Raw genomic sequence first — 16246 nt, 5'->3', positions numbered from 1 at the left:
GAGAAGCGGTGACTAAGTTAGAACAACTTACGAGAGGCAGCCATGCTGGAACTGATCATGATTCAAACCAAACATTTTGATAATGATATTAATAATAGCATTATTGATATGCATAGTTTTCTTGATACTGATAACTCTTTACAAAATAAGATAACTCAAACTAAAAACTTATCGGACCTACCTTCGTTAACCATATCACAGTAAATTAGTACTGCCTTCCCTTTCGCCAGCCAATACTTGCTGCTTACAGTGTGTTTACCTTCACTCGCCTTTATTTCGTGACAAGACAGCGCTGGTAATTCAGGAATAGAACCTAAGGGAGCTGTAATAAAGATGGGTTTTCCATTGTCTTCATATTCTTAGTTTTATCAGGTGACATGAATTGGGTCGGCCGAGGATAGAGAAGAATGAAATAAATATAAATTGCATAGATAGATAGACTTTTGATTTCTTACCTCTGCCGTTAAGTCTCCTAATGTAAAACCATCCTGGGGCTGAAAGAAAATTCTCTGGTCTCGCCTCCTTGGTGCGGTTATTTAGTTCACATATTTGGTATTTTCGATTGTAGTTATAGCTTTGGCACGTGATCTCTTGTCCACATTTGACATCACAGAGGTGAGGAGCTGCTACTGACCATCTTTTGAAGACAGAGCGCTTAAGAGCCATTCCTTGTATGTTTACTTCTGTACTGCATTGGTCATTAGCTGTGACAAACTCCACGGCAGAAGCGAAAAGGGCGAATCTTAAATGGCGGAATATCCAATACATACTTCTTTGCTTGTGATGAGTCTGAAGATACAAGTTGAGTATAAGACTTCCTAGGAGTTTACTTTGAGAAATAAAAACCCATTTTTCTCTCAACAAAACTAATAGCGTATCAGATGAAGACATATAAAAATCATACTACACCCACCGGCATTAAGAATTTGCTTTCAGATTTCTAAAATACTCAGTAGATTAGATTGTAATGGCAAAATTTGCACAATGCTCTATGAAATGGCAAATTAAACTTCGAGGAAGATCAGTAGAACCCTCACAGAGCTTTATTCGATAAAATTATTTTTCGGTTTTAGTAACTTTGATGTGAATATATGAATTTCATATTTCTGAACTGTGGTTATAGAAACGATCCTCGCAGTACAGAGCAATTATAAGCAATAATGAAAATCAGACCTGAAAAATTCCGGCCTGTACGGGATTCGAACCACTGACCTCTGCGATACTAGTGTAGCGCTCTACCAATTGAGCTAACAAGCCAACTGGGAGCAGGTTATCAAATTAATTCAGGCCGTACAGGCCTGAAATTTTTCAGCTCTGATTTTCACTATTGCTAAAATAGTGTTCTTTACTGCGAGGATCGTGCACAATTACGTTTCTATAACCGCAGTTCAGAAATATGAATTTCATATATTCGTTGTGTTTGATTTATCATCTTACGGGTTTATGTGGAATTAATAACCTCAGAAGAATGTATATATAAGCATGAAAAATATCTATCCAGAAACGTTGGTTCCAATTGCGAAGTGAAATAGATTCTTATACAGAGATAACTTTGGAAGAAATAAACTAGTCTTCTTGACCGCGAAAAAAGAAAAAAAAAAAATAGGGAATTAGGACCAAACAGCAGCTCGGAAACTATGACAAGAAATCCTTTCCCACTTGACTACAATTTATTTCGGAATTCTTTGTCTAATCATAATATTTTCAAATCTTAATGTGGTTGACACTTAAACGTCTTTTTGGTAATTATTTATTCATTCTTTATACATTCGTTTTTATGTAGGCAGAGCAACATTGTTTTCAAGAGATTTCATATTAGCGGGGCTCCCACGCGCGCGAAGCGCGCGTGGAGCAGATTAATTATTACAAACCAAAAATCGCTTATAACAGCAAATGAAGAACTGTTTTGAATAAATCTGTCGTCCCGAAATATTTCTTGGCCATTTTAGTCTTGCTTCCTATGGATAGATTTCATGGAACTTGAGATCTCTTCACTCACGGAGAAATTCGCATATTCCAATTTGAATTATGCCCATTTGCACCGCATGCGAAAATATTTAGCGATTTTTATCTTTCATCTTGATTTATAACAAAACCAAAGTAAAGCGCGCGCTCTGATTGGTCAATTCAGCGTCCCCCATTTGCCCATGGGTGTACGCTGCTGACTTGAGCAAATGCAAAGGCAATTTTTCCGCGCGCGCTTGTATTTTCTGGTCACGTAAGATTTGTTAAATAAAAGGGAACTCTTTAGCTACGATGTTTCAATGTTATGTTATAAAACAAATGGTAAACACCACAGCGTACACTATTGAGTTATGGATGCACTTGGGAGGTTTGCTAAGCACTCAAGAAGCTAGAGTCGCTCTCGGCTATTGCCTCGCGCGACTATTACGCTTCTTTCGTGTTTACCGTTTGTTAATTTTTAGTTAAAATGTAATATGCACCTATTGCTTTTTTCGTCGGAAATAAGTTCTTTAATTAGTCTTCTTTTGCTGGAGCTTGTTTTCTGGAAAAGATGATTTTTAAAAATTTACTGCGCATTGCGTTTGCTTTCTTGGTTTCTCCAAAATTGTGACTTCTCACAGGCACGTGTTACACGTAAGTGTGAATGGGTTTAATCGCCAAATTTTCACCTACTGGGAGCTCCGTTTTTAGGGTTGGCTAGATCTATATATTACACATAAATAATCATGTAAAGGTACTGGTAGCAAAGCCATAATAGAGCAGAAATTTATTCTTTAAAACTGCCAAAGTTGAGAAGTTATTATTGCTAAACATCATGATCGGTCTAAATTAGCTTTTAAACGTCGTGTAATGAGTTATCCCTCGAGTTCTTCAATAGTGTAGTGTTTAACTAAGGAACTCCACAATTTGTTAATAAAGGATTGCTAATGGAAAAATTAATAAGAAAATAATTTCTTTGACAAGGGAATATATTAACCTTCCAGGAACCTCAAGCCTTACGCGTCATTAGCTATCCACAAAACTGCTCTTAACGTAAAAGAATACTCTTATGGTTGTTTTATTCAGAACAACTGTACATGGAAAAGTAACGCACATTTGATTGACTGAAAACGAACGCACTTTTTATGCAACAAGAGTGCAAAGTTGTAACACGACTCCAAATTACAAATAGTGTGCTGGAACTTTCAAAATTTTGTCTGTCTTAACTATCTGTGATGGCTTTTTAAATTTTGCTAAACTGTTTTTATATTCTTGTTTTCTTTTTCTTATGCTAGAGACTATATAAATTTCAGAAAAAAAAAAAAACCTATACTCAAAACTTGTGAGCAAACTCATTCAGCTTCCCTCTCAAGGTGCTTTTTCAAGTCGAGAAATTAGCAGATTATTTTTCACCGATCGTAACAATTCTTTTAGAAGACAAGTGTTTTTCAAAAAGTAAGATCTTTTGGACTGTAATATTTTTTATTGTTCCATATAACCTGATGAACTACATCTTCGTACGAAAGAGTCGAAGGTTGCCTCAACCTGGACCAAGCGTCCAGGCACGCCTTATAAAAGGTCGGAAGGTAGATAGGTAGCTGTCTTGTATCAAAATTACACTTAAGAATAAACTCTCCCCCTACCTGAGAAAGAAAGTAATTTAATGTTATTTTCCAAGAGCTGTTATTATCCTTATTTGTAAATCTTTTCAACACCATCACCCTCTGTGCGAGGATCATCGACTGAATATCCAACATCTTAAGCCCTCCATCCTCAATATCATTGATAAGAGCGGCGCGTTTAATTTTATCATTGCCTTTCCAAATAAAATGGTACATCAGACTGTTGACCACTTTGATTAAATCATCTGTGACTGTAATCAACGACGCTTTTTTAAAGACTTTAGGGATAATAAACGATTTAACAACCTGTATCCTTCCCAGAATTGTAAGCCCTTTCCATTTCCACATATTTATTGTATTTTTGATAGACTTTAAAATTGCTTCAAAGTTCGCTTTCATCCTGGATGAGACGTTATAGTCAAAAAAAATCCTAGAATTTTAATTGAAGTTCGCACTTTATGAGCATAATTGTTTTGATCAAGACGATGGCTACCAATTGCAAAAATTTCAGTGTTATCTTTGTTAACTTGGAGGTTGAAGAATCTCGAAAACGACTCCAGAGTCGACACTAAACGGTGATATGACTTAGTATCTCTAAGGAAACAAGTCATGTCATGGGCAAAAAGGGTTAGTTTGATTTCTTCCTCCTTAACCAATATACCTTTAATTTGATTTGATTGTCTTCACGAATTCGACAAGTGAGCATTTCAAGAGCAAGGATGAATAGTAAAGGTGACAAAGGGTCACCTTGCCTAACTTTGCATCTGACTGGGAACAGATCAGTAGCGAAACCATCGCTTAGAACACAGGTGGACACATAAGTATAAAACGTCTTGATCCACTGTAGAAAGTATGTTCCAAAATTATATTTCTTCAAGACTTTGAGGAGGAAGGTATGATTTATAGAGTCGAATGTTTTCTCGAAATCCACAGCCAGAAGGATACCAGAACAACCTGTAAATTGGACAAATTCAAGTACATCTTCAACTGTTCGAACTCCGTCCATAATTGATCTCCCTTTAATAAAGCCATTCTGGTTAGGGTGGATAAAAGAAGGTAGAATTTGTTCTAGCCTTCCTGCAATTACTTTGGATGCAATTTTAACATCGACATTATGTAAAGAGATTGGTCTCCAATTCTTTATATAAAGTCTGTCTTTGTCTTTCTTTTCTATCAAAGTAATCATAGCCTGTTTCTGTGAATTGGATAGTTGTCCCTGTTCATGAACAAAATTTAAGGCATTGACAAGGGAGCTCCATATGAGATTCCAAATGCCGAGGTATAATTCTACAGTCAAACCATCATTTCCCGGTGCTTTGTTTTTCTAAAAAGATTTCAAAGCTTCGAAATAATCATTAGTTGCAATATTGCTGTCCAAAAGCTCCCGCTGCCCGTTCGTCAATTCAACATGCTAAAATAGCCTTCTCGGTTATTTCGCAGAATAACCTTTTTTTTCTGCTGCTGTTGTTGTCTTTACCAGCAAACCGAGAGATTCCGTCGCTTTTTCTTGTGACAATGGCACGCAGAAACTGGCCAAAGATGAGTCATCTTAGCAGTCCTGCTGATAAAAGATGTGACATATTCACAACAGGAATGCTTGTTTGCTGTTGGCACAAGGTGGAGCCCTGTGTGCCGCTTGGTGCAAAGAAGTTAGGTGAAGGTGCCATAATGAAACTTAAAAATTGAAAGAACATTTTACCTTAGTTTTTCAACCAGTAATTGTAAGAGAAGGCCTTGGCTTTGGCTTTTCAAAATGCTCGCAAATAGATCTTATTAAACTTTAGAAAAATGGGAAAAGTCTTTAAAAACCTAATTGCTGACTCCGAGATGAATTTTCCACGGAGAATATTACTCAAATCACCCGTTGGTGTATTAGATATGATCAGCTGTTGCCGCTCAAGACGCAAAGTTCTTTGTTCCCTCGCCGTTTTTGAGTTAAGGGTGCTCTCTTTTATAACAGCACTGTAGCTATGGCTACGAGTAAAACAGCTGGTTTCGAGCCAAAACAGTAATAATCTTTAGAAAAGGAATTCCTCGCTCACTCTAAAAATTTCGCCCGTCAAACGCATTGATAAAACATCTTTTTTTCCGAAAAAAAAAGGAAGTTGCACTCACGATCCTGAGTCGTGCAATTATTGTATTTTGCAACTGCCAAAGCTGACAAATTATAATTATGAAACATCAGAGTCGGTCTAAAGTACCTGTCAAACCTCTTTTGTGATATATTTTTCGAGTTCTCCAACTATCCAGTGATTGATCAACGAAACTCCACCATGTGTATAAAAAAGAATCCCTAATGAAAAACTCATAAGGAAAGACTCTCTTTGACGATGGAACGTAATAAGCCTCAAGAAACGTCAGGCCTAAGATTGCATAAACTATCCCCTAAAAATAGATAGAAAAATAACACGCTCTTGATTGGCTGGAACCGAGCGCATTTTTTTTTTTTTATGTAAAATGAGTGAAAAGTTTTAAAATGAGAGTTTGTCTGTTGACTTTCTCTGATACATTCATTTTTAAAAAATCATTATCATGTAATTATATGATTTCTCGTGGAATTTGGTGTTAGTAAGCACTTGTAAACTTTTCAAAGGTTTCTTATTTCTTTTGCGATTTTGTTGTCTTTGTTGTTATTTTCACCAAATTGCATTCAAAGTCATGTTATTACCTATACAAAAAACCCCAATGATAGTGCAGGTAACTTCCGCAATACTATTTGTATCAAGTAGGTGACAACCGGTTATTTGTTTTGTCTGCTTGGTTGTTTGTCATATTCCATCATAACAGGTTATTATGTTATGCTTATTTTCGATTCTAACGATTAGTTACCTAATTAAAAAAGAATCCCAATCCTTAGTTGTGTATATTAATCTTAAAACTTCCTCTAGCCTTGATTAAGTCTGCGACCATATAATGATGATTTTGTGATTGAGTCTGTTTATCAGATTTTGTGAGGCTCCACCATACGCAAAGGGCATAACGACTATATTCCATGGTTGGCGTTAAGTATACGCAATGCAAACGGTTTACTCGAAACTCGAGGGCTACAGAACTACAACGAAAATTCAATTTGATTAAGAGAACAAGCAGATTAAGCAAAATTCAATTCAAATTCACAGAAGTATAGTGAAAGAAGATGTTTTCTGCGTCATCCACAGGTTATTGAGACATACTTAGGTAAAAGCATATCTGCCATAAAACATTTAATTAAACATTTAAAGGTCCTTTAATATTACATTACTCTCTTAAATTCCTGACTGTCCTACTTAACGATAAAAAATTGCGATAACACATTTCGTAATAGCATATTAAATATTTGTTGACGACGTTGTTTACCATGCTTTTACGAAATATTTGATCCCAATTTTTTATCGTTACATGTTTAAAAAAATCGCTTCTTTTTCGTGTCTTAAATTTGGATTAACGCACGGAAGGGGTTCGCAAATTATCTCATTTCTAATGTATCAAAATTCTTGACACTAGTTTCCAGGACCTCGTCATAGCGAGTTGAATAACAACAATCATACTACTATTTGTCGGTAGAATGAGATAACCCAACAACTTTTGCACATGGATAAAAAAATTTACAAGCTTTCCGCGCTCTATAGGAGTTTAATGAACCGTCCTTTGTTTTACCTTTGGAATGAGGACAACAACAACTTTGAGTGGCTGAAAATGGGGAAGCCGGTGACCAAGTGCTCAGTTAATATAATGGCTGCATGGACCCCTAGAGTGTCAACAAAAGAAAATCTACAGCCCAAGGGCTGAAGTTAGGTGAAGGTGCCATAATGAAACTTAAAAATTGAAAGAACATTTTAAGTAACATACCTTGGTTTTTTAACCAGTAATTGTAAGAGAAGGCCTTCGCTTTGGCTTTTCAAAATGCTCGCAAATAAATCTTATTAAACTTTAGAAAAATGGGAAAAGTCTTTAAAAACCTAATTGCTGACTCCGAGATGAATTTTCCACGGAGAATATTATTCAAATCACCCGTTGGTGTATTAGATATGATCAACTCATACCGCTCAAGATCCAAAGTTCTTTGTTCCCTCACCGTTTTTGAGTTAAGGGTGCTCTCTTTTATAACAACACTGTAGCTATGGCTACGAGTAAAACAGCTGGTTTCGAGCCAAAACAGTAATGAACTTTAGAAAAGGAATTCCTCGCTCACTCTAAAAACTTCGCCGGTCAAACGCATTGATAAGACATCTTTTTTTCCGAAAATAAAAAAGTAAGTTGCCATCACGATCCTGAGTCGTACAATTATTGTATTTTGCAGCTGCCAAAGCTGACAAATTATAATTATGAAACATCAGAGTCGGTCTAAAGTACCCGTCACACCTCTTTTGTGATATATTTTTCGAGTTCTCCAACTATCCAGTGATTGATCAACGAAACTCCACCATGTGTATAAAAAAGAATCGCTAATGAAAAACTCATAAGAAAAGACTCTCTTTGACGAGGGAACGTAATAAGCCTCAAGAGACGTCAAGCCTAAGATTGCATAAACTATCCCCTAAAATTACATAGAAAAATAACACGATTTTGATTGGCTGGAAACGAGCGCATTTTTTTTTTTAATATGTAAAATGAGTGAAAAGTTTTAAAGTGAGAGTTTGTCTGTTGACTTTCTCTGATGCATTCATTTTTAAAAAATCATTATCATGTAATTATATGATTTCTCGTGGAATTTGGTGTTAGTAAGCACTTGTAAACTTTTCAAAGGTTTCTTATTGCTTTTGCGATTTTGTTGTCTTTGTTGTTATTTTCACCAAATTGCATTCAAAGTCATGTTATTACTTATGCAAAAAACCCCAATAATAGTGCAGGTAACTTCCGCAATACTATTTGTATTAAGCAGGTGACAACCGGTTATTTGTTTTGTCTGCTTGGTTGTTTGTCATATTCCATCATAACAGGTTATTATGTTACGCTTATTTTCGATTCTAACGATTAGTTACCTAATTAAAAAAAAATCCCAATCCTTAGTTGTGTATATTAATCTTAAAACTTCCTCTAGCCTTGATTAAGTCTGCGACCATATAATGATGATTTTGTGATTGAGTCTGTTTATCAAATTTTGTGAGGCTCCACCATACGCGAAGGGCATAACGACTATATTCCATGGTTGGCGTTAAGTATACGCAATGCAAACGGTTTACTCGAAACTCGAGGGCTACAGAACTACAACGAAAATTCAATTTGATTAATAGGACAAGCAGATTAAACAAAATTCAATTCAAATTCACAGAAGTATAGTGAAAGAAGATGTTTTCTGCGTCATCCGCAGGTTATTGAGATATACTTAGGTAAAAGCATATCTGCCATAAAACATTTAATTAAGTATTTAAAGGTCCTTTAATATTACATTACTCTCTTAAATTCCTGACTGTCTTACCTAACGATAAAAAAATTGCGATAAAACATTTCGTAAAAGCATATTAAATATTTGTTGACGACGTTGTTTAACATGCTTTCACGAAATGTTTTATCTCAATTTTTTATCGTTAAATGTTTTAAAAAACCGCTTCGTTTTCGTGTCTTAAAGTTGGATTAACGCACGGAAGTGGTTCGCAAATTATCTCATTTCTAATCTATCACAGTTTTTAACGCTAGTTTCCAGGACCTCGTCATAACGAGTTCAATAACAATAATCATACTACTTTTTGTCGGTAGAATGAGATAATCCAACAACTTTTGCACATGGATAAAACATTTTACAAGCTTTCCGCGCTCTATAGGAGTTTAATGAACCGTCCTTTGTTTTACCTTTGGAATGAGGACAACAACAACTTTGAGTGGCTGAAAATGGGGAAGCGGGTGACCAAGTGCTCAGTTAATATTTTAGCCGCATGAACCCCTAGAGTGTCAACAAAAGAAAACCTACAGCCCAAGGGGATGTACACAGTGGCTGAAGAGAAGGGAGCTGGCCCTCTCTCAGGGCCACTTAAACATTCTTGGGTAGAGAGGAGGGAGTCGGGCCTCCTCTCTGACGGGAGGGAGTGGGTCTCCACTAACCTAGCTCTAGGGGGTACAAAGGAGAGAGTTGGCCTCCAAAATTCGAGTCTATGGGGGCAAGAGTGTGATGAGAGGAGCACTTCATCCCCACAGAATGCAAAGCATTCCCCCATTGGCGAGCCACAGGGAATAATAGTTCGCATCTCCTTTAAAAGGGATGTAATGCCCTTCATCTTGGGTGAATGAGGAAAACTACATGGTGTCTTAATATATTTACGAGATGGGTGCGACGAGAAAGTACATTTGTCAGAGCTACCGGTGACATGTGAGGGTCCAAAGCTCGCAAAATAAAGGCATGTATATCACTTTGTATAACAGGCTGACAAGCTTATGATTTGCTAATGAGCTTTTGGGGGACCTGTGCCAGAACAGAGGGTGGAGTTTTGATATACCTCTCAAACCAGTCAGATGACCAAAGACCCAGAACCTTAAAATTAATGAGCCATGGAGGTAAGTTTGCTGAGGCAGCTGTCGTAGCTGCACCCTCCCAGAAGCTGTACCCAGCAAATTCGCTAGAGTCTAGAGCCCCCTTGCAGATTAGGAGCCTGGTTTCCCTTGTTAGCTTCTCCCGGGCTAAGAAACTACCAGATACGTAAGTGAAAAGGGGCCCTGAGTCTGAAGACAGGAGCCTGAAATTCAGGTATGCCACCATTGCGGAGATGGGGCACAAAGGGGATTTCGTCTTTCCGATGACAATGGTTTGTCCTTGTCTAAAAGGGTCTGTTTTGGACACTTTTAATCGCACTTGCATATACTGGGGTGAATTTCTTGGCATAAAAGTTATGTCTCTGTTTGTGAGATGGTGTTTTGGATCAAAAGTTCAATTGCAAGTGAGTTCACCTACGTGCAGGAAACCGAAAAAGGCAAGGGTCATCGCTGCCCAGAACTTTTTGGTAAAGTGGACGCTGTTGCTTATTTCGTGTGAGAACAAAAGACCTTGGTTGAGTTAGCAGGCACGTATCGAGATGCCAAAGTTCGTCACTTAAACAAAAATAAGTAAAAAAAAAACCTTTTTGAAAAAGCTTTGTGTCAGAATTCATTTATTTGCAATCGTTCATAAGCTTTTTTTAAAAAAAACCTGAAGACGATTCGGCCATTTTTTATAAATTTAAACACCGAGAAAACTAATGAATTATTTTCTCTCGTTAAAATAAAAAGGCATCCTATTATGGATAACAACTGATTCAATATCATCTCAGTGTGTGTTGAGGCCATTCCTCAACAGTTGTCCCTATCTGTTCTGGTTTCTGTAAGTACGTACTATCACGATACATGGGGTGAAGCCATCGTTAATGAAAATGTGCTCAAACTGTGATTTCTCGCCGCTATACTACTGCCTCGTCTCAATAATTTGGTAAGATTTTTTCAATTATATTTCTTCAGTTTTAATTTTTTTTTCAGAAATTCAAAAGTTCTCAAAAGGAGGCTGTTGCCAGCATTTGTCGTCTACGTCTTGTTACCATAGTTGCAGTTACAATAGTTAAAAGAAAAAAACATTATCAATAATAAATATCTTGTTCCTGTTTGTTCCTTGAGGATATATATAACAATTATTTTTTACTCGTGAAGCGGTTTACAATTTATCTGTAAATATCGCAACTTTTCGTAGTAGTATGAGTGTTTCGAGTGTTACTTTGAGAAAACAAGAAATGTATTTACTTTCTTAAATTTGCCATCAGCCATAAGAAAGAAGAAATTTAATGACTCGGTAACGATAGAAGGAATCACACAGACCCTGTAGAGAAGAATGATGATAAGAAATAACACGTTTTTCATTCTCACAAAGCACGCGCAGAGATTACCACCATAATAAAGTAAGCAGCTAGGATCAACTATTTAATTTACGCACATCAGACCTATACACGGGTTTCTACTTCTATTTCACTCAGTTTTCTAATGATTTCGTTTCATTACTAGGTTATAAATTATTTCGTGGACACGAGTTAACACATCTGAGTAATTAACTTAAAGAAAGGAAGACGTACAAATAAGTTAAAAAAAGCGTTTGCATTCTTAAAATACGAACGAATACTGAGAACTCTGCACGTCACAGAAGATGTCCCTAAAAATCAGACAAACTCACAAATCACCGGCAACAGTCAAAAAATCGAGTTGGCTCATATTCTAGTATTAGGTAGGCCTATAGGTAAAAAAGAAAACCCAGACATATGTAGTTTATTGAAAAATTCTTTTGTTTTCGAGAAAATCGATAAAACTCAATTCACACCGTAATTAGCGTCATTCGAAGGTCGAACTTTGGAGGCCTCGTTTGTACTTGTAAAAGCAATGAAAAACTTATTTACTCCACAGATTTTTATAACAGTGTCTCCCCTATGTTCTTACATAAAAGTAGAATCACTATTAAATTTGAAATAAAATAAGGATTTTTCTATCTATTTACGTAAGTGCCTAGTGAAAAGTAGGGTAACTTCAAAATATTATTTTTGTATGTGCTAAGTGAAAGAAACGTTTAATATTTAAATTAATGTGAGGAGTGGCGACGCTAAACTTACCGTTTGTAGAGTTGTCTTTCTGGAGTTTTTGTGCTGCTATGCAGACGAGGGTTTTAAATTCATAGAAATTTCGCTGTTCGGCGAAGTCGGCGACATAAATGAAAAACAGACTTTGCTTATCATTTGCAATTTGTGAGATTCAGTGGTAAAAATAGAATCTTTAAGGATATAAATAACGTCTTCAAAGTACTTGCAATACGATAAAAGTTGTTTTTGTTTTCTCCGAAAGCAGTCATTTTGCAGAAAAGAATAGACATGGTTGTCACTGCGTGACTTATTTGTCACGCAGTTGTAGATTTATATTCTGAATATGCAAGTGGTTTGAAATTTCTTATCGAAATTAAAAGTTGTAGGGAATTTTTTTACATGAAATCCAAAAGGTGCGAAGGAGGGGTTTTGTGTTTAGATAAAAATTCAGATAAAAATTCAGATAAAAATTAATTTTCCTGGACTTGTTACTACTTTTAGGCAATTAGCAATAAAACGTGACGTCACAGTTAATTTCATCTGATAAAACTTAGTGCGTAACAAATAAAAAAATGAGTTTAAAAAGTTTGAAGAATGGAAAATTGCTGTTCATTGTTGTGGATGTTTTTGGCTACAATCCAAAAGACAAAAAAAGGGTAGGCGAATATTACCTTTGCTGTCGAATGACAAGGAAATAGCAGGGCATTTAGCTTATTTTTCATTCACTGGTGTGTTCACCGAGTATGACTTGATATTGAGTACAGCAGCTGTTTTCCAACGACCCAACGATGTTGATACATGGACAATGTGCCCACTTCATCGCTCAAGACTTGGTCTGGGATAGACTCGAGGGAGAAATACTAGATGCAGAGTTCCTTTGCAATCATAGTCTCTCTTAGGCGCGTATATATATAGGTACGAGCAACGCAAGCTCTTATTTGACAATGGAATAATGAACTCCTTTAAAAACGTTTGTAATCATATTTTCATGAAACGCAAATGAATAAAGGCTTATAGTTCCGAAAGAAACTGTTTGGAGCTGCTTCAGTGGGAGTAACCAAAATATTTGGATATATCAACAAATTTGAAGTGGTAAATTGGCCACCGTAACGATTACAAAAGCTGACGTTTCGAGCGTTAGCCCTTCGTTGGAGCGAATGTCTTGAAAAATGCTAAGACAAAAGTTAGTAGTCGCAGCAATCAAAATACAAATGAATAAAGGCTTATAGTTTCAAAAGAAATTGTTTGGGGCTGCGTCGGTGGGAGTAACGAAATAATTTGGATATATCAACAAAGTTGAAGTGGTAAATTGGCCACCGTAACGATTACAAAAGCTGACCTTTCGAGCGTTAGCCCTTCGTGGGAGCGAAGGGCTAACGCTCGAAACATCAGCTTTTGTAATCGTCACGGTAGCCAATTTACCGCATCAATTATTTTCATGAAACGGTCTTTTTCATCGAATTTCCACGAGTGATATTACATTTATTACCCAAGTTACAAAACATGTATTTCGAATGTGTCCAGCGCTACGGTAGTCCCATGCACATGCGATAAGATCTACGAACAACAACTTAGCGAAGTATTTCTGTCATAACTTACGCTATAATTTTATCGTCTGATTCCTATAAGTGAGTTTTTAAAAAATGGTACAATAGCTAATTCCCAAAATTTACTTAAAATTTACCAAGTTGTAGAGCCCGGAAAAATGTGTTCTATATTTCTTAAATAAGCCAAAGATAGTTGAGCTGTGTAGCCCTTCAACTTCAAGTGATTTGACGTGAAGTGATCAGTGATCTTAATGGATCGTTTAGGTCCCCATATTTTATCAGTGTTGTGAATGAAAGGACACGTTTTGCATCGTGCACGAGCGCATTTAAAAGTGCCTGGTTGGTCATTAGTCTGAAAAGAACTTCTGACCAAAAAAGTGCCTATGTTTTTGTCGCGTTTGAATGAAATGAGCGGAGGCTGCAAAAAGATAGTGCTTGTCTCTGGATCGTTTTGAAGTAATTTAAAGTTTTTAAGAATGATGGATTTAACTGAGTGGTTGTGAGGGTGAAACGTGATAGTGAATGGAATGCCGTCGGAATCTTCCTTATGCGACGTTTGTAGTGCTGAGTGTCGATCAATAAGTTGAGCGAGGTGGTAACCCGCTTCAACGACGGAAACAGGGTAACGACGTTTATCGAAGAACTGGCACATTGACTTTGATTTGTGGTGGAAATCAGAGTCATCACTACATAAACGACGAAGTCTTAGAAACTGAGAAAAAGGAATGGAATTCTTAACGTGAGATGGATGCGAAGACGAATATAACAAGTAATTATGCGAGTCTGTAGGTTTGTAATACGCACTAGTGCATAAACCGTTACCTTCAATCGAAACTTTGACGTCTAAAAAGGATAAAGAATTGTCAGAGATTTCCCAAGTATATTTCAGAGCCGGGTGAAAAGAATTGACTGCGGTTATGAATTTAGTGAGCTCCTCTCTGGTAGAGGAGGTAGCGCCGATACAGTCGTCGATGTAGCGACCGTAGAGTTCAGGTTTGGACCCATTGTATTGGCTGAAAAATTGATGTTCGACAAAACCTACAAAAAGATTGGCATAGCTAGGTCCCATTTTGGTGCCCATGGCTACACCATTGGTTTGTCTTAAGAAGTTGTTTCCGAATGAAAAACAATTCAGTGTGAGCACTAGTTCGGCTAAGCGTAGTAGTGTTTCAGATTTAGGTTCCTTAACAGTACGTTGATCAAAAAAATGTTTAAGGCCCAGAAGGCCTACGCCATTAGGAATGACAGTGTAAAGAGACGTAATATCCATGGTGAAAAGAAGTTTGTTCTGGCCAAGGAAATTAAAGTCTCGAAAAATTTGAAGAGCGTGTTGGCTGTCTTTAATATATGATGGTAAAGTTTTGACAATGGGAGCCATAATTTTGTCTAGATAGCTGGAGATAAGTTTGGTAAGGTAACTGCAAGCCGAGACAATGGGCCGACCCGGGTTGTTAGGTTTGTGAATTTTAGGTAAAAAGTAAATACGAGAAGTTCTAGGAGTGGTTATGATGAGATTTTTTGCTGTGGCCGGAAATTCCTGTTTAGTTATGAGTTGGTTGATTCTTGACGGAGGTTTGATTGCTGGCAGTGAGGTCTTTGTCGATCTTTGATAAAAAGAGGTGTCAGAAAGTTGCCGCAAAGCTTCTTTTCGGTAGAGTTCGGTGCGTTAAACAACGACTGAGCCGCCCTTGTCGGCCGCTTTGATAACTATGTCTTTGCGTTTTCTAAGACTTTTTGGAGCCGACCACTCTTCAGAAGAGAGATTAGAAAATTTGGTAATACGTTTGAAATTGAGTTTGTTGATATCGTGGCGGCATTTTTTGATAAAAAAGTCTAATGATACGAATTGGCCCTCTGGGGGAGTCCGTTTAGACTTTCGAGTCTGAAGTGTTTCGAAAGTGTCTTTGTTCGAGGTGTTAGAATCATCCTCTTTGTTGTGAAAAAAGGCTTTTAATTGACCGCGGCGAAGGAATTTTTCTACGTCTTGTTTAATTAAGAATTCGTCCGTTGTTTTAGAAATGGGAACGAAATTTAAGCCCTTACTGAGAACGGATTTTTCTGAATCGGAAAGTGAGAGGTTTTCTGGAATGGTAACTACAGTTTTGAGGTTTTCTGGTGATGAGTGGTTAGTGATTTGGGGACCGATAAGTTGGTCAAGTTTTTGGGCCTTAATTTGGTTCAAATGATTGAAAAGTTTCGAATTAGTTTCCTGAATTTTGGCGCGGATAGATTGTAGTAAAACTGCTGGACAGATTTTGGAAAGTTCACAGCGGCAATGTAGGATTTGTTCGGTGAGGTGATTACGTTTTTGGCACATAGCTCTAATGGTAATTCTCGTGATGTTACGTGAAAAAGAATTTTGGGCGCATTGAATTTGGTGATGGTATTGTTTGGTGAATGAAGATGCATAAAAATTGGAGCGAAAACCCTTGGGAATAACTTTAGAATGAAGGCAACGACCGATGAGGTTTGTGTGGCTACAAAACCTAGTTTTGGCGAACGTGAGAATGGCTAAGCAAGCACTATCTTTTCGCAGCCTCCGCTCATTTCATTCAAACGCGACAAAAACATAGGCAATGTTTTGGTCAGAAGTTCTTTTCAGACTAATGACCAACCAGGCACTTTTAAATGCGCT

General features: G+C 37.0%; 1 protein-coding gene across 1 annotated transcript in view; it reads right to left on the bottom strand.

The window, feature by feature from the left end:
• Nucleotides 1-16246, bottom strand: part of LOC111318843 (uncharacterized) — a 77103-nt gene that overhangs the window by 35595 nt on the left and 25262 nt on the right. The window lies entirely within an intron of this gene.

Source organism: Stylophora pistillata, chromosome 2 (assembly GCF_964205215.1).
Source record: "Stylophora pistillata chromosome 2, jaStyPist1.2, whole genome shotgun sequence".
NCBI classification, from domain to species: Eukaryota; Metazoa; Cnidaria; class Anthozoa; order Scleractinia; family Pocilloporidae; genus Stylophora; species Stylophora pistillata.
The sequence above is the reverse complement of the archived record's forward strand: the minus strand, read 5'-3'. Positions and strand labels throughout refer to the sequence as shown.